This window comes from Plectropomus leopardus, chromosome 18, assembly GCF_026936395.1.
Source record: "Plectropomus leopardus strain MGB_pleo_1.0 chromosome 18, ASM2693639v1, whole genome shotgun sequence".
Lineage (NCBI taxonomy): Eukaryota > Metazoa > Chordata > Actinopteri > Perciformes > Serranidae > Plectropomus > Plectropomus leopardus.
Genome location: NC_142193.1, coordinates 6,624,527 through 6,652,153, shown reverse-complemented (window position 1 = coordinate 6,652,153; position 27,627 = coordinate 6,624,527). Strand labels below are relative to the sequence as shown.

At 39.7% G+C, this 27,627-nt stretch overlaps 1 long non-coding RNA gene across 3 annotated transcripts in view; it reads right to left on the bottom strand.

Annotated features, from left to right (window-relative positions):
- LOC148186427 (uncharacterized) overlaps positions 1 to 27,627 on the bottom strand; it is a 178,895-nt gene extending 151,268 nt beyond the window's left edge. For all 3 annotated transcript variants that reach the window (XR_015774890.1, XR_015774891.1, XR_015774892.1), the window contains exon 1: positions 27,376 to 27,627. This is a non-coding gene — a long non-coding RNA (uncharacterized LOC148186427). The remainder of the gene's footprint in view (positions 1 to 27,375) is intronic.

Sequence of the window (27,627 nt, the reverse complement as noted above, 5' to 3'; positions counted from 1 at the left end):
TTTTTATGGATGTTTTCATACTTTGATCCTCTTACGAAACTGCCTACAAGACACTGGGTTTGATATTCAAAACACTAATTTTGTGTGGGATGCTCCTTTAAGTCGAGGAGGCAGTTTAATTGGGCTTCAATGACCCAGTTATTGAGGGCTAAAAAGTGCAAATGACTTCATAATCTGTTCTCGTGATGCATAAAATTAGCCCAAATAAGAAAGATCACTTCTGCAAATTGTCATAAATCATAACATTTCATTGTATTTTTGTCATAAAGCATACTGCCTGCCCTGTAACTAACAAGGATAACAGCATGACATGAATTATTACGTTCTGTGAGATGAGAGGTTGGTGCAGGAGGCTGGCACTGGTCCTCTGAAAAGATGGACCGACAAATAACATAATATCGATCCAGTGTAGTTCCTGGAAAGAACCTTTTAGGTGAAAGATTTGGAGTAAAGGTGCTGAAGGCAGAGAAAGAGGAGAAAGAGGCAAGCAAGCAGATGAGGAGGAGAAAAAACATCTTTGGTTCAGTTGGAAAAAAAAAAACTAATGGCGAAACAAAAATGTTTTTCGTTGAGAACCCTTTCTTTGCTGCTTTATATGACGCAATAAATGAGACAGCTGAGAGGGGGAAAGAAGGAAGGTCCATTTTATCAGCTGGAAATGAGTCTGTCTCTCTCAGCCCCAAAGACTCATATTAGTTTTATTCTTGTCATGGTGCACTTCCCACAAGCCTCTTGCCACATTTTCCAGCACGCTCGTTTAGCCCTTCTCCTCAGATTTACACTCTCAGTTTGCCGCCTCGCTGCTGGAGGACTCCTCTCCTGTTTATTTCATGATTTACCTAAAGATGAAACAGTCGCAGAGGTATTACTGCACGCTGACAGATTCACTTTTTTCTTCTTCAGTTTGCAATGAGGATGTGAAGTGGGCTTTACACCATACACTGTCTATAAGCAGACAGTGATGAAAGATGGCAATAACACACAGCATGAAAGTGGCTTTGAAAGAGAGTTACCAGAAGCAAAAATGGGTCTTAAAACTTGTATCAGACAAGGTTCAAATTGGCACCCTGGAGCCCATTCCTTTAAATTTGCAACACAGAATCCTTTTCTCTGACTCATTTTTACCCAATTTTCACTAATTTAAACAAAAGGTGTGCTTGCCCCCCTTGGACTTGTAAATTTATCTCCAATTTGCAAGCAACAATCATCTGAGAGATGTGAGGCTGCAACACTTTTTCAATTGCAATTTTCTTTTAAGTAGTGTTGACAAATTGCTTTTGTGAAAGGGGCTATTGGTATTTGGAGGGAAAAATCTACATCCTTTAATACTTGCTGGAAGCCATGATCTTTGTTCATGATGGCAGCAAGGTTCTAGGGAAAGCAGTATCAGTCAGTCAGTTGATCCACCATTTTGGTCTGGACTGAAACTTATTTTTGGATTGCCATGACATTTTTAATGTATGTTTGTGGTCATATTAGATTGATATTAGTTTTGGTCATAAGCCAAAGTATTGGAGAAAGTGAAAATTTGACCTGATGGTGATGCTAAAGTCAAATTTGAAAGGATCACTAAAGTCAAAAGACTTGATCCTCTGGAAACCACGAATGTCTGTATCAAATCTCAAAATCTCATGGTAATCAATCCAGTAGTTTTCAAGACATTTCATTTTTAACCCCAAAAATTCCATCTTATGGTAGCAAAACTGAAAATTGGTCATCACTAAACTAGTATAATTATGTCACCTGGGAGCCACAAATGCCTTTAAAACAATTTGTGCCAGTCCATTTAATTGTTGTGACAACATTTCACTAATATGGTGAATGCTAAGCTTTTTCTGAAAAAAAGGAAGGGGTCAAGTAGGTTATTATGGCTTAACCTCTGGGGATCATGTATGTCGGTCCAAAATTTTGTGCCAATTGATCAACAGATGATGAGATACTTCACTGGATAATTGAAAATGTCAAGGTATCACTACAATCGCTAGGATTTATCCTCTGGGAACCATGAATTTCTGTGCAGTTCTTATGGAAATCCATCCAATGCTCGTCAAGCTATTTTACTTTGCACCAAAAACTTTCTGACTGATTGTAGCACTCAATGATAATTCACATAGCTCACTCACTCACTAAAGTATTTGGGATATTTCCTTGTGAAACCACGAATATATACATACTTTGTCCATCCATTTAATAGTTGTGGCAAGATTGTACTTAATACCAGGGATGATAAATTAATTGTGATAAAATAAAAAAAAAAAAGCCATTCAGGTTATTAGGGCTTAACCTCTGGGGATAATGTAATACTTAACAAAGCTTTGTGCCAATTTATCTATAGATGATGAGAAAAAGCATAAGGATTCATCCTCTGGAAACCATGAAAGTCTGTACCAAATCTCATGGTAATCCATCCCAGCACTTTGAACCAAATAATTTTCACCTGATGAGAGCACCTGAGAGGAAAACTAATGTAATCACTGAAGTAAATACAATATGTCATCTGGAAACCATGAATTTGTGGAAGTGCAAGCCCATTTAATAGTTGTGGCAACATTTCACTTAATACCAAAAAGTTAAGCTAGCTGTGACAAAGATAACAAGCCAGGAGTCAATAAGGTCATTAGAGTTTATCCTCCAGGGATCATGTACTGTCTGCCTGTGCACTATGTGTACCAAATGACACATCTGTGGACAATCTGAAAGATAAACGAATGCATAAAGACAATAGGACTCATCCTATGGGAACCGTGAATTTCTGTATCAATAATCTAATGGTAATACATCAAAAAGACATTACACTTAAACCAAAAACAAAAAGGGTGGCACAAGAGGAAATCTCACAGAATCACCAAAGTTATAAAGATTCATCCTCTGGGGACTAAACATTTCTGTGCTATTTTTTGTGCTAATCATAGTGACAATGCATTTAGCACCAGATATGTTAATCTTATTGTGACAGAAGATAAAAAAGCCAGGAGTCAAGAAGGTTATTGGGGTTTAACCTCTGGGGATTATACATGTTCATACTAACTTTGTGCCAATCGATCAATAGATGATGTGATACTTCAAATTTTAAGGCAATCCATCTAATAATTGTTGTGAAACTGCCGTCCACTGATGGAAACACATCACTGCACAGTCTCATTCAGTATGTTTGTGTCCTTCTTCTCCAACCTTGACACTGAACCTCGCCAAGTACTCCAACAGTCATCTCCATCATGAACTGACCCTTCAAGGCCACAGACCTGGAAGAAGGATGATCCTCAGTGTACATGCATGGAGGGAGGATTTGTGGCAGCCAAAGCTTGACGATGCAACTAATGAGATTTCATTGTCATCAATCTCAAATTTAATCTTAGAGGCTGTCAGTGATAAAAAAAAAATTGAAAAAAAAAAAACCACCAACAGTGATAACTGATTCAGCTACAACATGAATTACATGGGCCACATTTACATTTATTCAAGGCTGTTTTCCTCATAATCAAAGCTGTAAAACCTCAAATCGCAGTCCAACACAGTGCTAAACAACAGTCAGCTGGCACAGAATGAGTGGACAAATTCCCAATCTACAGCAAAGTCAGAAGGTTAACAAACAGATCCTTCATTATAGCCAGAACAATCTTCTTCTCCCACACAATTAGAGCCAAAGCTCCCAGCGGAGTCCAGACAGCACGGAGCTGCCGTCTGTCTGCTCCCTGCTCCGTCCAGGATGAAAAACGTCCGTTTGCAGCAGTTTCTTTCTTTGCTCTGCTTTCTGTTGCTGTGCTGTCTCAAAACAGCAGGAAGAGTTTGTTTCCAGAGAAGGCTGTGAGCAAAGGAACCTGAAGGCCCCAGAGCCACAAGAGGGTCTCCAAACACTTGAAAAGGAGAACAATAAGTTCAATATTTTTTTTTAAGTGGTAGGGGGTAGTGATGTGGAGGCAAAGGCGGTCTACTGGGGGACTGATGGGGAGTTAAGGAGCTGAACAGTTTGGTGAAAGAAGCCTGTTGGGTTTATTTTAACAGCATGTGCTCAACAGAGCTGTTGTATGACAGCTGAAGGGCCCTTGATTCATGGTCATGTTCAATTTGCACAGATACTCTGAGCCAAGTGGCTTGTTGTGAGGAGTTGTTGCCTGACGGGCCATGCTGGTCCTCTGAGGCTGAGCCCAGGCAGCGTGGTCAGGGCTCCCCTCATGTGTGAACGCGCCAAGGCCTGCGAGAGAATGGTTGAGGAACACCCACAAGACGAGCAGTAATGTGCTCATCCATAACGTGCTGAGCAAATATCCCATAATTACTGCATGCATTGGGGTCCAAACATACATTAGCATTGATCATTATAGCACAAAGCTACCTGGTTGAACCAACTGATGACACCAGTCAATGCCTAAATGAATCCCACTTAGCACCAGTGGCTAGTTATCCCAGAGTGATTACTTTCCCAGTAAATTGGAGGCACACATCTGTCACAAGGTGCTACAGATGCTTTGTATGGCCATAGATCAGAGGAGGAACAGTAGAGGTCCTGTTGCAATCAACTGCAGCCAACTGAAAGGGATTTCGGTTTGGCTTTGCAGGTAATTATGTTTCACAGTAAATACAAACTGATAAGCTTTCCTCCACTCTGCTTGTTTTTCAGTGTGCCCTTTGGGTGAAACTAAATGGAAAAATAGTTTGCATTTTGTCCGATGACTTTGGTCACTTAGCGGAGCGCTGAAGCATTACACACAGCCTAAACGACTTTGCTCCTTTGGCTATTAGCAGAGCAAGTCGATGGGTTTACAGTTTGTGGTGTGTGTGTTCAGATTTGTAGTGAAATGATCAGGATTACTATTCTCTCAGAGGCAGAAACAAAAAACATCAGATATCTATGGAGGAATCAATATAGAGTGATTAAAATACTGTGTTAATGTGACAACGATCTATAATAAAGACTGTCCTTTAGAGTTTGGTTGATTCCCGGTTCTGCTGTACTGGTGTATGAGCTTAAAGCATTTGGATTTTATTCATCATTACGACAAGCTCTGGAAAATTAAAAAAAGGTTCAACCTGGCATGCCAGCACTAAATTCAAGTTGCACTGCATCAGGAAAAAGCAAAATGATCATGTGATTAACATTGTGTTTGTTAATTATCAAACTGATGAAGCCACTAATGTCTGACAGACAGTTTGATATTTAATTCCAAGCCATGAGTGGCAACATGATGGAAATCAGATTTGAGTAAAAAGGGCAGTGGTAAACATCGGACGTGTAGTGTTTGTTTACTAGAAGGTTCATGTGTTTTTTGGGGTGACGCTGCCCGCTGTTTATTTTTTATTAAACAAATCAGATTCAAATTCTATTCAAACATAATTTCAGCTAACTGGCATAAGGAAGAGAGAGACAAACCCAGGGAGAAAAAAACAAAACCTAAGTGATGGTAAACAAAATGCTGTCACACGTCGACACATATTAGAGCTACATTACGTTGACAGCTAGAAAACCGATTTGCCGATTTGTTACATTATGTGCCAGGTATCCACAGATCATTGTAACAATATGATTATACGCAACAAAATTCCATGACTTTTCCATAACCTACAGTGATTTCTATTAATGCTTCTGACTTTTTGAGCCTGGAAAATGTGACTGTGAAATCCACAACTTTTCCAGGTTTTCTATGACCATGGGAATCTTGTTAATTGACTCAATGTGGGCAGAGAGCTCCAATGTTATGTAATGCTTAGTGATATTTGGAGATTAGCTTTTAAGACACGGTGTCATTATGTTCCACTTGGGAGCAGCTGCTTAGTGTGACACCGAGTGGTAAAGTTCAGGAAATCAATACAGAATTTGGCTTGATATCAAACCACTTTGAAATTCTCATTCTAGCTCAGCCCTACCATCCAACTATTTGAACCTGACATTTGGAGTATTTTGAAGTAAATATACCAGCTGTACAGACAACAGGTGTAGCTACAGTAGCTAGCTACATAATTCTAAAATTGAGTGTGTTAATTTGGAAAAATCAGACTATGACTGATCAAAACTTAGCAACCACTTCAGATTTTTTATAATTATTTTTTTCTTCATTTTGTTTCCTTCTCCTGCATATGTATGTTCATGGAGTCAGTTCCTTAACTTTCAAAAAAGTGCAAATATTTCACATAAAGTTAAAGCATTTCAGGCTGCCGGTGCCTCAGCTCCCACCACCTAAGAAAGAATTTGCATCCACTTTTGGTGTCCCATTGATTTTGTAAGAATCCGTTTTGTATTCAGGGTGAACACGCCTTTGAATTGCAGCTTTAAAATGTTACACAAAATGTGAATAAAATACATTTTCCCACAAGGAGCTGAGTGCATAATGAAGGTGCCCTGTGTGACGGTAACATGCAGCATGCTGACATTGAATGAATCATCGTTCTGTTTGCTGTAGAATCTTTTTATCTGGACTATGACGACCTTGCTTTCATTTTCAATTTGCTCAAAGAAGATCACCACAAAGAGAAAAGCCTGGTCCAATCACAGCGGTGGAAGAAATGCTGAGATCCAAAACAGCCATGTAAAAATACTCCATAAAAGGTATGCATGCAAACTCATACTTAGGCCCCTGTGGCTTAAACATTATCATAAACAGCAGTGATACTCATCTTGCTTTGCTTGGGGGCCACTTTTGCAAAACAACAGGGGGGCAGGGGCCAGCAGCCCCATACATTTTTCTAGGATTTTAGCACATTTCGAGGATTTTAAGGCATGTCGAGGATTTTAAGGCATTTCTAGGATTTTAAGGCATTTCTAGGATTTTAAGGCATTTCTAGGATTTTAAGGCATTTCTGGGATTTTGGGACAATTGTTGTATTTTTGCACAATTTAAGAATTTTACAACATTTTTAGGATTTTAGGAAATTTCTAGGATATGAACATTTCTGCATTTCCAGACTTTTAATAAAATGGCTGGGGGCCCCCTGTCTGGGGCCAGATTTGGCCCACAAGCCATAAATTGACTATCACTTATATTCAGCATTTTGGGATTTTTAATAATGATGCATTAATGTTTAAGCAACATGCAGCATTCAGTATAGTCCAGTGGTTCCCAAACTAGGGGCTGGGCCTCTTTAAAGGGTCACAAGAATTAACTAATGGGTCAATGAACATCCCAATCCACCACGGAGGATCCAACTGATAGTCTCTGTTGGCAATGGGTTTTTTCTTTCAGGATTTCTCTGTGAAAACTGACACTGAAAACGTTCCCACACTTCCCTGCCAATCAGCCTACCTTTCCATGTCACTCTTCTCCTTGTAATTGGCGAGCAAATACAAGCATCAAACACCAATTAGGTGTCAGCATGAACAAGAGGAGTTAAGAAAGCTCAGGTGGGATCCAGATGACACCCAACATACAGCTGATCTGCAACGTTCCCACGGCCGTGAAGCAACCAGTGTCTCACACATGCCAAGGAGCATTAGCTGAGATTTAACCACACTGTTTCCATCCTCCCTCGAGAGGGGAAACAGGAGCGCCGGTCGCCCACGACTAAAACAAGGCAGGCGCCTGCAGCCAGAAGAGGGGGACAAGAGTAAATCTCTGGACAATTTCAAAAGCAGGAGCAACGTTTCAGAGGGACAAATATTGTGTCATGTCTCCGTAAATACGGCCCATAAAAACAGACGTATCCTTTGGTCCTTGGAGAGCTTTCAGCCAAACTGGCTCAGATTACTGAGACAGCAAGGGCGGTACTGTTTATCAAATGGACAAACTTGTGGATCATGGCAGTGTAGCAGGCTGTTCGGACGGGATATTAAAGTGATATTTCACTTTCCTCTAACCGTTTTGCTTTTTAGCACGTTATCCAGCAGAATATCCCTCTAAGTGATGAAGTTTATGCCATCCTCTGCTTGTTCAGCCATCCATGGGAGCAGATTTCTCTCAGTTTTGCCTCAGTGCTGATCAATACAACAAAAAAAGAAATTAGCCTTCTTGAAAGGAAAGACTGAGTTATTAGTATCGGATTTTTGTTAAACTTCTATAAGTTTTAAAATGTTTAGTTAAAGAGGTATGGTGAATTCAAGGTAATTTCCAAGGTTTTACTCCACTCTCATTTTAGGATTAGGAACTTTGTGTGCAGGAATATAGAGCCTAGAATCAGCTCGTCAATATGTCATGTAGTCTCTCATCTACAGCTGTGAAGGTGCTGACAGGTTTAGGTGAGATGGGGAGAAACAGCAACTGAGAGCTGAGTCAGTGCATCATGTGAAAATCTAATCAAATGATGAATAAAATACAAGTGCCTGTGTGATAAACCTCTCAACCACACAGCAATTATCTAATCACAGATGAATAACCGTCTCTCAGACTGCACACCTGTAAACTCTAGGATTCTCCACATTAAAGCTGCAAAGTCACAACGGAGGTTTGTCACCTGAACAACAATGTTAATTCAATAACTTAATCAGTCTGTTGAGTTACAGGTTCGTATTAACCCTTCGTGCAGGCTGTTTACACGCACTGTTGTCCCAAATTCTTACATTTCCTACGTAACCGTGAGCCAGTGGTTTATGCATAACCTACGTAGGCCTATTTTGGAAGGCTGCAAAAATGTGTGCAATGCACAAAGTTAACAAGAAAGCAGTTTCAAGCGGTTGAGTAAGCAGGCTGGGGTGGATGTGTCAATAAACATAGGACTTTACCCTGGGAGATTGGTGTTCTGAACATGTGAACTTTGAGTATGTTTAGCGTACTTTCTTATCATGTTTCTTTTCCTAAACCACAGTATCTTTGCTTGCTCAAACCGAAAGACACTCATCCACGTTTTTTTTCTGAAACCTATCCTCAGTAACTTCACATTAATTCTGTAGCTTTATGTAAAGGACATAACATTATTTGTGGAGTGCTAATATCATATGAACTGTTATATGAGGATATGTCACACAAGGTCTCCAAGGTCTCCGTGAGTGTTTAGGTAACATTCACGATAGTTCTGACAGCCCAATTAGTCCCAGAAATGTCCCACGGGTGTAAGGCCCATTTCTCCAAGTCCCTGCAGTTAGGCATTCCAATTTCCAGGAAAATGTTCCTATTGTATATTTCTGTAAGCTGAGGATGAGTTACGTTTGTCAACAATGCTATGGTAAAGGAGTAGTTAGGTTAAGGCACAAAAACCACTTAGGAAAAGGTCATGCTTTAGCTTAAAACACCAAAGTTTGGTGTGTTTTTCCTGGAAAAGCAAGGACAGCTCAGTGAAAAACACCTTAATTTGGTGGTTCATATGCAGCTGAGATACGGCACAAAGTGCCAGTAAAAACTTGTGATTGGTGGCTCAAACATTGCTAGGAAACTAACTGAAGGGAGTGGGTATTTTCGGAGAAACTGGACTTTTTGGGGTAAAGCGTTATCAGTGTCGCCTGAGCCAAACACATCAGTTAATAATCAATAAAACATGCAATCTTGCAACAAAAATTGAGCTGTAAATTTACCATCAATATCATTGTTATCTGCATACGTGTCATGCAAAAACAAACGTTAAATGTCATATTGGTCAATGAAACAAAATAGGGTGATGCATATATTCTCTGAAACACCTGCGCATCACCTTCAGCAAAGGTGACTGCATGTAAGAGAGCGGCCGTTTGCAGAGGCGACCATTGGGTAAATTCTTGGCACTTGTCGGCACATGTGGGGTGTGATTAAGCAGACTTATTGACAAGTCATTTGGGTGAGAACAAACTGGAGGCCAAGGTTGGCATTAATGCGCCAAAGTCATAGAAGTATGGTGATAGGATGGGGGATGGGGGATGGGTGAGGTGACAAATACAGCACCTGGAGACTAATTAGATATGACATCCAAAGGCTGCAATCAATTTGTACCCTATACACAAAGGACTTGGCAGGACTGACATGATCAAGTGCAAGGAAGGAAGAGAAGAAAAAATAAAAAAGAAAAGCTTATTTAAGTGGAGAAAAGTGGAAATATTAATTACAATTCAGTGACTCTCAATACTCTCAAATCTACAGCAATTCACAATCAACAAGGACCTTATGGACTCCTGAAACAATTAGTCAACTGCCCCAAAATGCCAAATATTCTCTGATTTTTATCAACATTTGTCATGGTTCGCTTATGTTTTTAGACATTTACATAAACATTTTTGAAATTACGGAGCAAAAAGAATCATCAACAGACTGATCTATGATAAGAATGATGTACTTTAAATATGAATTTACTTTAATTTAATGACTTGGGTTAGGAAAAAGATCAGGCTTAGTATTTATTTAAAGTTAAAAGTTAAAGTTAAAGTTAAAGTTAAAAAATAATCAGTTAAAAATAGTTATCCAACTTTGAAATCTGAGTTGAAATCAGCAGGATAAGAGCTCAGTAAAATGAAAAGGAGTGTCATCATGATGTGTTCAAATGTCAATCAAGAAAAAGAAAATTTAGTCTTTGGCGAGAAATTTGTTTTACAGCAATATGAAATTCATTTTTAAAGTAAAAAAAGCAAAACCAGTTCTGTTAAAAACCTATTGTCACCTCGCCAAATAATAGAAAGGTATTGTACCGTTAATAACTTTATATAATGGTATCGATATCAATAAAAAATGAAGGACCCTCATCCTTAATCCCGAATGGCAATCCTTTCAAATTGTCTTTATTTCTGTTGAATTTTGGTAGTGAAGGGATTTAACTATTTATGTTTAACTTCATTTGGGCTTATTTTTGCATTGTTTTTTTCTTGGGAAACCACCTGCTGGGAATATAAACAACAAATGTCAAAATGGTTGCAGCCTGTGACGAGCAGGAATGGCGACTGTATGGGGAAGACAATGACCTTGAGCTCTGTTTCCCCACGATTCTTTCAGTCTTACAGTCTCAAGCATACAGCATGACGGAGCTACTGAATGGAGTTTATCTCAGTGTTTAAGCTCGTGTCTAAACCCTCGGAGAAACCCCGGTATTTATTACAACAAACAGACAGTGTTGCGCTACTGTACACAATGCAGTGAGCAGCAGTGGAGGAGGGAGACTGGTGGGACAGATGGCTTCAGATGAGGGGGGGGTTGTACAGTATGTTATCAATTCATTTGAACTGCAGCCTGAATCCCAAATGATGCTCCTGTAAAATTTCAAAGACATTGCAACAGATTGAACGTTGAGCCTGTGAGAAAATCAAGGCAACAAGAGTTTAATTGGGAGCGCAGACATGCAAATCCATTGCGGCATCAAAGACGGCTTCAATCACTACAAACTTGTCTGTTCAGAATATCTATTGAGCACTGCTGCAAGAGGCGCTTTGAAAAGAGATACACCTTTGAAGTATTAGAGCTTAAAAACATCTTAACACATTTAAACTGATTAATCTTTGTGATGACTGAATGTTGGGGCGACTGACATGCAGTCTCGTCTAGACTCTGGTGTCCTAGTCAGTGCAGTGATAGAGACTCTGAATCAATAGACGGGACCCGAGGCCATGGATTTGTAGAAGAGGAGATCAGTCACTACGGGAATGCTGGAAAGTCAAAAACTCGTACGACTGATACAGTACAGGACATCTTAATCTGCTCTGAGTAACAGCGAGACACTGGGATAAGCTGCATGATCTGAGGAATCTTCTCAGCTCAGTCAAGCATGTGGACACGCTTATGCATAAATCCAGGCCTTAATACACACAAATACACACACACACAATACACACAAACAAAGCATCTGACTGGGGCAGCATGAAGGAGGATGAGATGCGTATGATGCCTGTGGGTAAACAGGGTCAGCACAGCTGAGAAGCTATAAAAACATGCAGCAATGAAATCCAAATATGAATGAATCGAAGAATGAATGAAAAGGAGGTGTAGTGTTGTGAGGGAGTGTAAAAACAGCACCGTATGCTGAGTCATTAACAAATAATACTGAATATAAGAAATACAAGTCTAAAGCGACTCTAGCATCCCCTAGAGGCAGCAGTGGCAACACGTTCTCATCCCGACTTGTCACATGGTGCTGCTCTGTCAGTGAACTTCAACGTCTACTTATGACATTTTAGGTATCCTTCTGTGTCAGCTGTTTACACTCCGAAATTCCATAACCGTGATATCAACAAATGCAAAGTGGGATGAAGCAGCACAGTCCTTATGTTTACACAAGAGCGTGGACTGTCATTAAGGTTGGGTTTAAAAAAAAAAAACGAAAAAAAAACAAAAACACTCATATCCACACAGGAAGCTCCGGACTTCTGCACAAAAGTCACTTGTATGTGGTAGGATCCATCCACTTCCCCATCCTATAGAGGGTATGCATTGATGTCACTAACGCCCCAGAACACGCCCCCCTCTGTTGGCAAAACCTGAGTGACAAAACCCCTGGCAGGGTTTAGCAGCAGAACCGGGAGTAAAATAAACAATTATCTGCTCAAATTAAGGGCAGTTGGACTCGACAATGATCCTCAACACTTACTGAAGAGACAGTGGTCCATGGACACTGACACGTGGTGAGGAATCAGGGAATCCTGACATTTATTTGTACCTGATTTCTGATGATGACGACAATGCCGTGAAAATACACAATACAAAGCCTAAAGGTATACAAAAGCCTTGACACACACACATTTTAAAATTATCCGAGAACAAAATCAGCTGCCAATAAAACAGAGATGGTAAATGTTTGTGATTGGCGTGTTATGCCTGTGTTATAATATATATATAAGCACTGCCAATGGGTATATTACATGTCATGTTAGAGGGGGGATGCGCGTGTGTTTAACGTCTCGCTCGTCATGCCTCCTTTGTTCACAGGATGCCGTGTTTAATTACAAACAAGGGCAGAAAGTGTAAAAGTGCAGGGGTGGTTTAAAGGGGGGACTATGTTGCAGCCATATAGCGCCACCTCTGTGTAAAAGCGGCAAATGCTACAATATCGTATCGAGGTATTTGGTCAAAAATATTGTGTTATTTTATTTTCTCCTTACCTCCTAGAACTGGATGGCATCATGCACAGTTTCTCACAGACAGAGATGCTATCATTAATCCAGGTGCTACAGTACATGATGTCCACAGACAGTTGGCATAAACGACACTGCAGCTGAAGTCGATGTGGGACACTGAGGTTAGACAGTGACCACGGCGGCCTCATGTCTGCCGTCCCACTGAGGCTGTTCCACCATCATCACTCTGCAGGGGTTTAAGTCGCTGTCACTTTCACCATTTTGCATTCTGACTGCGAGTCCTAATGAGGAGCGTGGAGGTGACTCCCCGACCCCCCCCTGTCCAACCACATCAGTCCTAACTTTGTCACCTATTCCTCAGTGGACGGGCTAACGATGGGCTCAAGATCCAGGAAAAATGCAAGCAGCACCTTTGACCTTCATCGTGCAAAAAAAGGAAAACAAAACCAGGCTCAAACAACCAGCTGGTGGATAGGCAGGTGAAAAATTATATAACATTTCTGACAGTACTGTTTGCTCTTTCAAGTCTATTATTCCATAGTTTTGGGGTTTTTTTAACTTTCATAATAAAGACATTCAAATGTCTCCACGGCTTTCTGCTCAGAATAGCTGATGTCTGTGTTTTTCGCTCTGAGAGGCTCCCTGCTCCTCCATCCAGCACAACACATGACTCGTGGCTCATGCATAATGAGTGAAGAATACATTGTGAATGATGATTAGCAGTCGACTCTCTTACCCTCAGGAGGCCACTTAAATATTTAACAATTAACTTTGTTAACCTTCGCACAGGTTTGCTGCAGGTGTGCTACTGATTTCACCTCAGTGAACAGACGCAGACATGGAGGAGAATTTCAACAAGGCGTTTCATGATGCACTAAATGACAGAAACAGGAGCCCGGACTCACGGATACGCAGCATGTCATGTGTGGTTTGATGGTGTTATTTTATGGGTGATTAACAGAAATGACTCAACTCATGTTAGCAGTAATTATTAACAACACTTGAACATTAACTGTACTTTGATCCTGATTAATTCAAGATTTATGGAAATACGGGGAATAATGTTTTTAATGTTCATTATTAAACATCTCTGTCACTGAAATATCGACCTGTGCAGGAACCTGCATGTAATCACTGTCTTTATTTTCAGGTCCTCCATTAAAACAGATTACTTAAAAACATTTAATCAGTGACTCATAATATGTCAAAAAGTGGGTTGACCCACTACAAGTGCAGATTCTAACCTTGTAAAAGTCATATACTGCAATTTTCTTTTTTTTTTTGTAAAAAAAACGTATTACGCACTATTGATCCAATGAGATTTACAGCCCCTGAAGTGTCCTTTCAGAATGCGCCAATTTTATCTTTACCTAATGCTAGCTGCTAGCTTGGTTAGCACAATAACAAAACTGTGATAATACTAAAATGAAAGTGGATTTAACTACTTGATTTATTGTGATGCTGACTTGAATATGACTCCAAAAGTACTTTGCATGTGATTTCACAAAAGCAACCAAAGTGAGGAGAAAGTGGGGGAGGATAAATGTCAAATAGATTATACATATTACTTTTACTTTCACCCACTGCTGTGGGTCAGCGACCTACAGATGCATGTACAGATGCCGACCTGCAGGTGTCTTTAAAGACACTCTAGTGATTAGGCCCAATGTAAAACACTTGTGGATGCCTGACTCAAGATTACACATTTGAACTTTATATACAGCAGTGCCAGATGTACAATAATAGTTGTACTGTATGATAATTTTGCCCTCTGTACGATGTACGATCAGCTATTCCTAAATAGCTGTAATGTACAATAATTTGTCTACTGTGACACTTACAATAAGCACTTATAGTTTAGTTTACACAACTAATTTTAACTAATTACATCTGTTTTTAGGCATTACTTCTCACATGATCTCCCTACAGCCAATCACATTAATCAGCATACTGTTAAAAACCTGACGTCAGCTGTGGGCTGAGCCCTTTAGACTGATAACTAGCTTCTCTCTAAGGCAGTGGGCATGGGTAGATTTGTATATGTGTTTATTGTAACAGTTGTTTGAAGACTTATTAACTTAAGTTAGACGTACATCATTTTTCTCAAAATATGATCATTTTGAGCCTCTGGTACAATAGTTTAACATTTCCATTTGGCAACACTGTTTATACCACATCTTTGAGGAGGTTTTAAGGTCTAATATTTCAGGGAGCTTACCTCCTGGTCTTTTAGGTAGAATCAGAATACACAAAGATCAAAGATTTGTTTCTCACTTCCTGGAGATGTTGACATTTTTACTACAAATACAACAAGCATCCGTTTGCAAGTACATGTGTTTATGAGTCATTGTTGAGTCTGTCATGAAACACACAGCACAGCGTCTGCTGTAGATTAGGAGGCTTCAGACAGCTCTGAGTGAGTCTTATCCTTCAGATCACATTCACAGCCTGTCTGGTACCAACAACATCCCTCCCTCGTCTCATAGATGCTGAAGTGTCATGTTTTTGATTTTTTTTATTTCATATCAAGTAGCACACTGTGCAAGGAGGATGATCTAAAGATGTACCCAAAGCAGAAACCACAGTGCAGCTGGAGGGAAAGTCAGCAAGTCAGTCTCAAGTCTTTCACATCTATGAATTCTGACCATTAAGATGCTTTTAATCAATTTTCTTTTCAGGGCAGTCAATGTTTGTTGTTGTTGTTAAAATTTGTAATCCAAAAAGTTGGAACGCTGAGTAAGACATGAATAGAAACAGAATGCAATGATTTGCAAGTGGTCCTTTTGGTCCTTTTGTATATGATGCAAATACAAGAAATGTAATGTTCAGTGTGATAAACTTCATTGTTTTACCTGCAACATGTTCCAAAAAATTTGGGAGAGGAGCAACAATAGACAAAGAGAAAATGAAAATGTCTTTGGTATACTCTACAGGTAAACAGATGAATTGGTAATGGATTCAATTATCTTACTGTGTATGCAGGAGGCATCTTTAAAAGGCTCAGCTTTTCACAAGCAAGGATGGTCAATTTGCAAAACACTGCATTGGCAAATAGTCCAGCAGTTTCAGAAGAACAGTTCTTAAAGCACAACTGCAAGGAATTCAAAAATTTCACATCTACAATCCATAATATCATAAAAAGATACAGAGAATCCAGAGAAATCTATAAACATAAGGGGCAAGGCTAAAAATCAACACTGAATGCCTGTGAACTTCGACCCTAAAACAGCACTAAATTAAAAACCACCATGATAACAGATATTACTACATGGGCTCAGGAACACTTTGGAAAACTGTTGACAGCAAACACAGTTCATCGCAGCATTTAAAAATGCAAGTTCAGACTCTACCATGCAAAGTGAAAGTTATATTTAAACAACATCCAGAAAAACTGCAGATTTCTCTGGGCCAAAGCTCGTCTTAGATGGGCTGGAAAGTGGAAAAGTGTGTGCTTGTGTGTGGGAAATTATGGACACCATGTCCTCCAGGCTAAAGAGGAAAAGAACCATCCAGACTGTTACCAGTTTAAAGTTCAATAATCAACATCGGTGATGGTATGAGGGTGTGTAAGAGCCTGTGGCATCATGGGTAACTTCACATCTGAAGGCACTGAGGCACTGAAAGATGCATACAGGCTTTGGAGTATCATATGCTGCTATCAAGATGATCTTTTTCTGGGACAGGCCCTAGACTGGCCTGCCTGACAGTTCTGTTGAAAATGTCTGGTGAACTATGAAGCACAAATTGCAGCAACACACACCTGCATTGAACAACTGAAATTAATATTTCAAGCAAGAATAGGAAAGAATTTCACTTTTAAATCTTAAACAGTTAGTGTCCTTAGTTCCCAAACTGGGTGATGTTAAAAAGAGAAGGTGATGTAACACTTTTTGGAAGGTGTTACAGTCATCAAATTCAAGTGTATATTTACAAAAAGCAACAAAGTTTATCAGTATGAACATTAAAAAATCTTGTCTTTGTGTATTCGATTACAAATAGGTCAAAATAGATTTACAAATAATTGCATGCTGTTTTTATTCGAATTTACACAGTGGCCCTTTTGGAATTGGGGTAGCAGAAACCACATACTTTTAGTGTATAGAAATTAAATTCACTTTCTGGTTAATTTGATTTGTAGCACAACTCCTCAACAACTGCAGTTTCAAGATTCTCCACAAACCCTTCACCACCTCCTATCAGAGGGTGGGAGGTGGTGAAGGTTTGCGGCTGGTAGAGAATGATCTATTTGCCCCAGAGCTGCCAATAAGCCAATACCTCGTTCCATTAAATTCGACCTTCTTCAATGAAAAGATTTCCATAAATTATTGGTGTTTGTAGCTTTCTTCCCCCAAGAGATTTTCCTTTTGTCACAGCAGGGGGGAAATGAATTGGTACTTACAGTATAATACAAAACCATTAAAACTCTACACTGAAACCAGAAGTGAAAAAAACAGAAAACTGTAACAGCCATGGGAATCCCCAGGAGTGTGGGTAAATGATTCAGGAATAAACCTAATTTATCAATCTGGAGAAGTTCCACAATAACATAAAAGTAAAGCTTCACTTGCTGTTTATAAATCTGCACTGTTTCAATTCATTTTTATTCCAAACTGGTGAGCAATAACTATGACAACAAAACTAATGGAAAGACCCAGACTAAAAATGTGTTAGTTTGTCTCTCAATATTTCCTGTTGGTGGCTCTGAGTTAAAGCCCATTTGTTTCCTACTGAAGACATAAATCTTTAAACTTCACAAAGATATTTATTTGAAAAAGAAAGTCTCTGTAATTTACTAAAATAGCTACTGACTGCAATGTTTTATCAAACAAACAGGAGGAAATAGTGCATTTGTTGGGGACTATTTTCAACGGTGGATTAATCTACATTAGGTGCACTGGTGAGTATTTGTGGCAGAAGGACAGTGAATGTGGGACTGAGAGTCACAATAAACCAGAGAGAGTGTGAGAGTAAGACAATATATTGGGCTTTGATACAACATGTTCTCATCCCAAGTCGTCACATGCTGCCGTCCATGGTTGGATCATGCTGCACGTGGTCAGGTTTAGGCAACAAAAGCACATAGCACACAATGCTGGGATGTCAACAAACACACATGCTGGTACAAATGGTTAGAATTCGGGGAGGGAGACATACGGCAAGGTGTAGAAAAAAAACCCCTCTCAACACAGGAAGCAAACATCAGACTGCCGCATAAAAGTCCATTGGACCCATCAACCATCCTTCCCACCTGCCCTATAGGCACCCTCACAGTCCTTATGTTACGTGGTTACCTGCAGCCTTTCAACCTGATGATGCCCAGAGCCGTATCATGTGAACACGACAGGTTCCGTCAGGCTGCATTCTCAACTGAAGCCAACCGTCTGCATATCATGTTCCTGTGGGCGGGTACCCCCTAGCCATCTAGGCGTCTGGCTGTCCAGTGGCGTACAATAACACTGCAAATGGTTGAGTCCAGCCAAGTGCTCAGGTGATGCCATCTAACGGCGCATCATACAGACACGAAAGGTAGCTTTTGGCAGCAGCAACTTCAGAATTAGAATGGGCTATACACACACAATACTTATACACAATTCATTGGTGGTTTTGCTGAGTAGAAAAATATAGACCTACTTTATTTCAACATATATATAAAACAAAACAATTCTGTGACATTTAAAATGAAGTAATTTTTTGGCACACGAAGCAGCTGGTAGCAGAAAATCTCTTTAAAGGTTAGAAATAATAATATAAGCACCGAAAAGGTGAGGAGATTGAGAAAACAGAATTCCTGTCACAAAGTGGAGTTTGCAGCCGACTGTTTGCGTTTGTCTAGAGGGCCATTCCCCTGACAACGTGACGGAGAGAGAAAATACCAGCAGCAGATTCGATGATGGCAGCTCTGTCTCAGACTGTTTGTTCTGCCTTATCCTCTAACCGCAGAGGCCCCTGTGATTTCTGGGTAGACAGTGTCACTGTCCACATGGAGCTCTGCAAACAGTCCACACTGAGGAGGTTAAAGCTGTCACAGAGAGCGAGTACTATCTGTGGGCACCCACCCAATCCCTGGAGTTACCTGAACCACTGGGCCTGGGGGCTGCTTTCCATTATCTCATAGCAATGTTTGAATTAGAATTAATGATCCAAGGTGGATAAATGGTTTTGTTAATCTGCTGTTGTTAAATTACGACACGTGCACTTTGGTGCAGATGGGGAACTTTTTTTCATAACAATTGGCCAAATTCATGTTCCCTGGAGGATGATTTCCAGGGTTTATGATGGCCCCTGACTTTTTAGGCCAAAATCTTTCAAATTAACTTTTAAATAACTGCATGTAATGTGACAGCAGTCTCTTGTAACAAACACAAAGGTAATAATCAGATGACTCGCCCTCATCTTTCTCTCTCAAACTTAGACAAAACAGCAGTGCTGATCAAATATGAATCAAGATTCTGTTACTCCATCGCCTATGTCTCACTAAAATGTCAGAAACATATTTTACCTCACCATTAAACTGTAATGTCAAGATTATTTGTTAACAGCCAGCCGCCTAGTTATTTGCTTTGGAAAAACAGTTAAGTTCACATTTCGTCAGCAACCAGCGGGAGCATTTGTCAGGCTGGTGAGATGCAGTGCATTCTGGTTGTTGTAGGTTTTCTACTTTTGAGCAAAAGTATATGCCACAACTCCTTTTGGTCAAGTAGAACCAAGTGTTTGTGTCTTTCCACTGCACAGACAGCATTATTTTCTGAAAAGACTATCTTTCCAGCAGGAAAACACTTCTTTAATGGTTTAGAGGTGTAGTGACTCATTATTGATTATTTATTGGCAGAGCACCCAGCCAGCCAAAGTTCATTTGGAGTAGTACATTTGTTTTACTAAAGTCCATTAAACAAGCATGTTTAAGCAATAAACTGTACAGTAAAATCACACTGTTGAAAGTAAAAATAACATTAAACTACTCAAACTGTCCCTGGAAAAGCGAGATACCCTCTAAAATTTTTGTAGTCTGGTCTTGTTGTGCATCATAAGATTTGAGCACTAAAATTAGAGAGAAAAATAAATCATAAACGACAAATAATGATCTCAACACAATCTTGGCCTCGAACACAACAGTTGAAACAATCTAGTGAAAAGGTAAATTTAATCACTTGTTTTATTACAAAATTATCAAAAAACTAGGGAAAAAATGTCTAACTATATTCTATTTAACATATTTTTGTATTTATAATTATTTTAAGTATATGTATTTAAAAGTTTCTATATTTTATTTCATATATTTTACATGCATTATTATTAAAAATATGTAATTAAAAGTAACTATATTTTATTTTATATATTTTACATTTATAATTATTATAAATATGTACTTAAAATGAACTATATTTTATTTGATGTATTTTTCATTCAAAATTATTATAAAAATATATTTTAAATTAGCTATATTTTGTTTTATATATTTTACATTTATAATTATTATGAATATATATTCAAAATTATGTAATGGAAAAAAAATGTTTTGGGTGTTGTTTTCCCGTCTTATTTTCTTGTGTGTTTGTGGGGTTTTTTTTAGTTTTCTTTATTTGCTTATTTTCAGGTAATTTTGTTGTAAATTTTTACTGATCGTGCAAATTTTTGGGCCAAGTCTTGCTCATTGCCTTGCCCGCATGTTTTCGAAAGAACTCAAAGCAATTAGCACAGTTTTCAAAGGGTTAAAAATTGCTCCAGTATCTGTGTCAGCTTTGAAAGCACAATAATTCTCCCACCATCTGGTTAAAGAGTAACTCCATATGCAGGAAATCACCGTGCTGCACAGAATGGAGTCGTGATGAGCAGCGAGTGTTATGAATGATGGCGAGCTGGGAGGCATCGCTGTGTGTTGTGTGTCATGGACTGAGTCTGTTAAGCAGACAGGTGTCATGGTCCCTAGTTCCTGTAAAAGCTTTCTCAGTGAAGCGGCGAGTTGACAGCAGACAGCAGTCAGATGCTCGTTGACCCAGCAGCTGTAATAAAGAGCTGAGCTGCACGAGACGCCATCCTGCAGCCTGTCACACAGATTGAGAGTCACAGAATCTTGTTTTTCCCCTTTTTCTATCTGCTGAAAACTCCTCTCACCCTGCGAGAAAATCCCCACACTGATACGAACAAGAGGATAAGAAATAAGCTGTATCCATTTCTCTGAAGCAGGATTCCCAGCATTTTATTACACATTGTTGGACATTTGTTGTGCTCATTTAGCATCTGAGCTCAAATGACTCTTAAAGGTTCACAGACATAATGCTGAGTGGATTAGGGATTAGACCAATATGGGTTTTTGGAAGCTGATGCTAAAGTGAAAGTTACCATTAAAAACGCCTTTCTACCCGACGGCGAGCCTGCCAAAAAGTACAAGGATGCAGGGATTATTGTCTCCCTCAGGACGGAAAAGCCTCTAAAGCAGCATTTAGACCATGTGACACTGTAACTCTCCCATACAAAGAAAGTGTTTTTAGATGCACGGGTGTCTCCTCAAAAATAAATCAGCTAATTTAAAATAAATGATGAAATAATAAAAGGCCGAGCTGATATTGGTCTGAGATGGAAATGCGGAGTGATGAACGACCGCCGGGTCGATCGGGTCAGAGACGGACGCCTCCTGAATGTAAACAACATGTTAGTGTAACGGTTATAAATCATGCGCTGACACTCTTAGCAGATGCGACACTGGCAGAATATCCAACTACAGCTCCTGTCAATACATCAGAGAGGAAGAGGAGAGAATAACAGAGTGGGAGAGAAAGCAGACAGAGAGTGAGACGTGGTGGGAGCGAGCAGAAACACTATTTCCAAGGACAAAATAAAAAGAATACAGCGTGTAGCACTCATACAGATCATTAGCTCGTGTGCTGGCTAACGTCAGCACTTACTGTGTTTTACTCCATCCTTCAGTTACAGCCCAGTATCTCCAGGAATTACAGCCAGATTGGATGATTCTGCACATCAAGATTTACGTCTAATGCCAACATTAAGTGCCAATATAAGAGGTTATGTGTCTTTAAAGTACAAAAGTGGAAAGTTGGGTGTGGAGGTCACTTTAATGCAGGAAACCGTAGTTAACATACAGTCACAGAAGAAGAATTAATGTTCACCTATTTATCTGCCATAACCACAATCCTCAACTAAACTTAACCATACCTTTGTTACTAAGTACTGATAACATGAAGCGGGTTTCCATTAACCCCGAAATTGCAAAAATTTAAGTTGTGAATCTAAAATATGTGGGAACACCCCAATTTTTGAAAAGACCTTCATTTATTGCATAAAAGTTTTCACGCTTGCATGAGGTGGTATTTCAGGCAATTTGAAAAAGCCATATTTCACAAAACCGCAATGAAACCTTTTTTTTTTTTTTTGCTTTTATAGGTCACATGATAAGATAAGATAAGATAAGATAAGATAAGATAAGATAAGATAAGATAAGATAATCCTTTATCCTTTATTAATCCTTGACGCTATGGCTATGCGCCTGTCGGTAGGAACTTGGACACGATGCTGCAGGTGCTACAAGAGGTGTTATTGCATCGCATAAACACTTCAAAAGTTGAGCAGATCATCCAGAAGTTTCAAATCACCTCCCAGAAATCCCTCACATCGTGCCACTCCCACGTAAAAGGGGCTTGACTTTCCATTATCGCGCTCATAACTCGCCTACTAAGGCCCTTCTCTTATTATCACTCCACTAATATAAGAAGGGCTGTAAATAACAATAGTTTCATCACTTTTTTAAATTTATCAGTTTATTGTTAAAGCTATACAGTGCCATGAAACAACAGTGATCTAAACAAATTGGCCAAATTATTCAAACTCACATAGGCCAACGCTAATAAACACCCAATTAACAAAACCATACTTGTGTTAATTAAAGTGAGGAAAGGGATGGGATGTGACATGCAGTGAGTGGATGTTGGTGAAGGATAAAAAAGCAAGACAAAATTCTTAATTTTGAATGTATGTTCAAATCTTGATCAGCTTGAATATTAAATCAATCACCAGAAAAAAAGATTTGCATTGTACGGTTCTGCAAACCAATACATAAACTGCAGTTGTACATTATTTCATAGTGGATACTTTTAAACGTTACATTCCTGAAAAACACTGTGGTGAAGCTGGGGTTAGGTTTAGGCACAAAAACCTCTTGGTCATGGTTAGGAAAAGATCATGTTTTGGCTTAAAAAACCCACATTGGCTGGACAGGCAGGGACGGATTGATGAAAAACACCCTGGTTCAGTGTCTTAAATGTGACAGAAAAAAAACCACCCAGGTAGAGTGGCTAGAACAGCGCTGGGGAAAGCTGCAATGTGTTGGTGAAAAACACCAAGGTTCAGTGGCCCAAAAGCCACTGGAAAATGCCGTAAAGTGTGAAAAACACTCAGACTTGATCAAACAGCAGTGGGAAACACTACAATGTGTCATTAAAAAACATCCAGGTTCCGTGGCTCAAATGCTGCCGGGAAAGTTCAGTGCCAGAAACACCTGAACCATCAGAACTGGTGTTATTGGTCTCAAACAGTAGTCTCCAGCTTGGCAGGCGCAGGTAACATGCCATCCACCCTCCTCTCTGCCTCCTGATGACAAAAATGCGCTCATATATAATGTCACTTTAGATTAGGTTAATAAGTATAAAATGTGCAACATATTTGTGGTTTGCAGAGAAATACAATATGATCATTTTCTTCTGGTCATCAGGCTGTGACTTCCCTTCAGCAGACATGTATAAAGTTAAGACGGAACCAAAAAAGTGTTGTTTTATTTTGGTGGAATTTGCTGAGTCAGCTGAGGAAATATTCTCAGTTTGTCACCTATCAACAGTTCCAGACAACCACCTCTGTCCTGCATCGTGATCAGGCCGTCAGAGCAGCTCACTCAGGGCTTGGCCACCATCCCTAAAATACTGTGACCCTAATCTCTCCCCAAGACTTCTGCTAAGCCCTGTTTGTGCTAATGAACCTCACAGCGGTGAGGCATGAGGGAGGGAAAAAAAAAAAGAGGTCATTAAAAAAAGGGAAGCATCTGTCTAGAATTAAAAGAAAGCCATCTGTCATTACAAGATGAGACCACACCTGGCTGCTAATGACTTCCAAATGTGCTAAAAACCTCAGGCAGGGGAAATATTAAATGTGAGTGATGTTGGAAAGTAACAAAGGGAGTTGGCAGATGAGGCGGATTGCTACTTTTAATGCCTCTCTTTCCATGCTGCCCTTTCTTCCGGGTACTCGCTAATACTGCCAACATTTAGCAAACAAGCTGCTGGCATCGCTTTAATGCATTCACGTCTTATCTTGTAGCCGCTGTGTTTACTGCCACCGCCTGAAATGACTCCCATTAGCGAGGCAAGGTGAGCACAACCTTTCATGGCGGCTGTGCAGCACGATAGCAGACTGAGGAATCATGAGACCCGCTAATGAGCAGCATGAGGCCTGAAACGGGACGCCGTGTCCGGTTTCCCCCTCCACTCCGTCTGTGACTCCGGCTGCAGTGTCCTGTCTGCTGCTGCTGACACTTAATAAGGCTGGTTGATAGAGTCATAATCGGTTCCAGCACCGGGCTTCACCTGCGGGGGCGAGCGGGTCTCACAGTAGCACCTGAAGTGGCCACAGTAAATAAATCTAGTAATAAAGCTGTGGAGCAGAATGGATTCCACTGCAGATGGTACAGTGTGTGTGTTACTGTCTCATCTCAAGGACAAACTTGGGAGTAGTTCTCTGACCATCCAAGCGGCTCAGCAGACTTTCAGTAAAGGGACGACGGCCAGAATTAATCTTTGTTGTGGGAAAATGGGGCTGCTGAAAGCAAACTGGCACCAAAACCATTCACAAAGGTGTGGACCAGCTGGCACAAAGAGCAAGAATTATGTGTGCAAAAGAGGGACTGAAAAGGCGAGAATAGTTAAAAATATTAGGATAGATAGATGCCTCAAAACAGGACTCCACAAACCCATGAGTGACGACATGGTGGCTACATGCTTTTTTTGGACAGTCTATGGTCTAAGTGCAAACTGTGCTTTAGGTCACTGAAAAGGAACATTTTGTAAAACTCCTACCAGGATGAAGACTTTCAGTGTTTTTATGTAGACAGGGAAAACAGAGTTTTGGGCTTGTAATGTCAGAGTGTACTCTTATCTCCTTTGTGATGCTTCACTAATGACACCGCATGCAACAGCACATGTGACCAAATAAGTGTTGGATCTGACCTGCTAACAGGAGTTTTTACATGTTTACACAAAGCTGGGCGCCCTTTAGCTCACCAGCCGTGAGTTTGACTCCAAACAGTGGCCCAGCCAAATAAAGGCAAAAGCCAAAAAATAATAATCTAAAAGAAAAAAAATACAGTTGCCCTTTCAGTACATCAAGGAACAAAGGCATCAGAGTGTGCCAGAGGTCAGAGGTCACTGCAAACAGGCAGCCTTCTGGTATTGTTTTTTTTCCAGGCTTTTCCAGGATTAGCCAACATCTTCTGCCTCTTTGCGTGATTGGTGTATATTGCCGCCTGTTAGTCTGGCATACTCTTTACAGAGCCTAAATAGTAGTTTTTGGATTTTCATTTGGTTGAGGATTTTTTTAAACACTGCTTGGTTGGATGGGATATTTATTATTTATTTATTTATTTATTTATTTTTTAGAATAAAAGCAGGAAAAAGCTGTTCCTAAAAGGACCTGCATATGTGTGGACTACGACACAATCTTATTCAACTCTGAAAGTAAAAGAATTAATTTTAATTCATCAGTGGAAGCAAACATATTCACACAGAGGTTACAAATGAGAAGCAAATCTAGTCTGACTTTACCACCAGGCCCATGTCACTCACAGGACTCTTTTTTTCTGAAGCATCACACCAAACATTTTAAGTATGACAGAAAATCACTGCATCCATCTGAAATAACTGCAGAACATGTGCAGAGCTAACCCTGTTCATCTATCTATCTATCTATATATATATTAAAATATGAAGGGAATAATATAAAGTAGAAATTATTTAGAAAAAAATACAATAAATATTTTTCAGAGAAAATGTAAAATGCATTAAATATACAGAGGTATTAAAGTAAATATGGGAACATAACACACAACAACAACAACCTGTAACTACAGAGTGCAATAATAATAATCTAATGTGGCTCCTGCTTCAGTGAGGAGAAGACCAGTTCTGTCTGATTGCAGGCTTTTAAGTTTTCATAGATGCTGATGAAGCGAGGAGTCTAAAAAAACCCAAAACAAATGTCACCTCTAGAGATCAAATATGTGCAAACAAACAGCAGCCAGTACCTGCGCCCCCCCCCCCAACACTCTCTTTCTCTCTCTGTCTCTCTGCACTGTATAAACCGTGCAGCAATTAAACATCCTGTGAATTAATTAAGCCATGCCAAGTTTGCATTTCCAATTATAGCTCTGCCCTCAAACATGCAGACACACCCCACATACATAAACGGGCAAGAGGGTAAATTAAATTACAGCGAGCAGCCGTGCTCAGATTGAAATTCAGAGGGGGAGGTTTGGTTTGATAATAAAAACAGGAATCTCGTATGTCAATAAAAAACTAGCGAGGTGCTGCAGGGAAGATTGAGGTGAACGGAGATATAAAAAAAAAATGCCAATTACCTGGAGAGCAGATACAAATACTGCCAAGCGTGAGTGTTTGAAATTGTGTAGGAGTATGACTGAATACAAGAATGTGATCTGGCTAAAGCAGAGCGGCTCTGATTCATGCTTTCAATTCCCCACAGTGAGTGTCACATTTGTTTTGGCACCAGGAAAAAAAGTGGATTTGTTTCTCAGAACAAGCAGTTTGGAAACAGGCCAGAGCGTGATCTGTCTGTTAAGAGGTGAAAGAATATCACAACATTTAACCCTCTGAGACCTAGATCAGCAACACTTTTCTTGTGCTGCCTTCAGACGCCTTTCATAAGTATTAAGTAAAGCAAGTATTAAGTAAAGTAAATATATGTGAACTATAAAGTCAGTATAAGTAAACCTTTGATCTCTAAGCAACTTGGCAAGAAATGTCCCACAACACCCCATTTCTAAAATAGTGGTCAGTTGCATTGCAGTTGCAAAATGTACACTAAAATCCAGTTTTGCTATCTCTTTGAATTGATTTGACTGGAATACTTGTAGTCCAAAAGATAGAAATGTACTGTACTAATAAATACTGATAGAAGGTATGGTAGATCATCCATGCATGTTGTACCAAAAGTGGCAAAAACTATGTGGACATGTAAACATTACACCCAACCATTTGAATGCTGAACATGTCACTCAAACACCACATACATCACTCTTAGAAATCTGATCGCCTGCCTGCTGGCAGAAAGAAACACTGTATTTGCTTAAGTGCTTTACTTATAGCTGCACTCCTAGCTGCTCAACTGATGCAGACCATTACAAAATACAACCATCACAGCAGGTTCAATAAATACTTTCTGAGATAAACAAGAAGCAAACAGTTGTAACTCACCTATGAAGAGTTATTGTAATCCACAGATCCGTGTTTGTTGCCAGTACTTCCAACAGAAAGGCTGCTCACATACTCCAAAATATCCAGGCAATCTAAATCCAGTGAAATATTTAGTCCAAACACATTATTACATCCATGGATATCCGCCAACTGCCGTTGCATCCTTTCAAATGTTCATATCCATCCAACTATCACCCAAACTTCCTCCCATGTGAAGGTAAACATGCTGACTCCTCAGTTTCAAAATGGTGG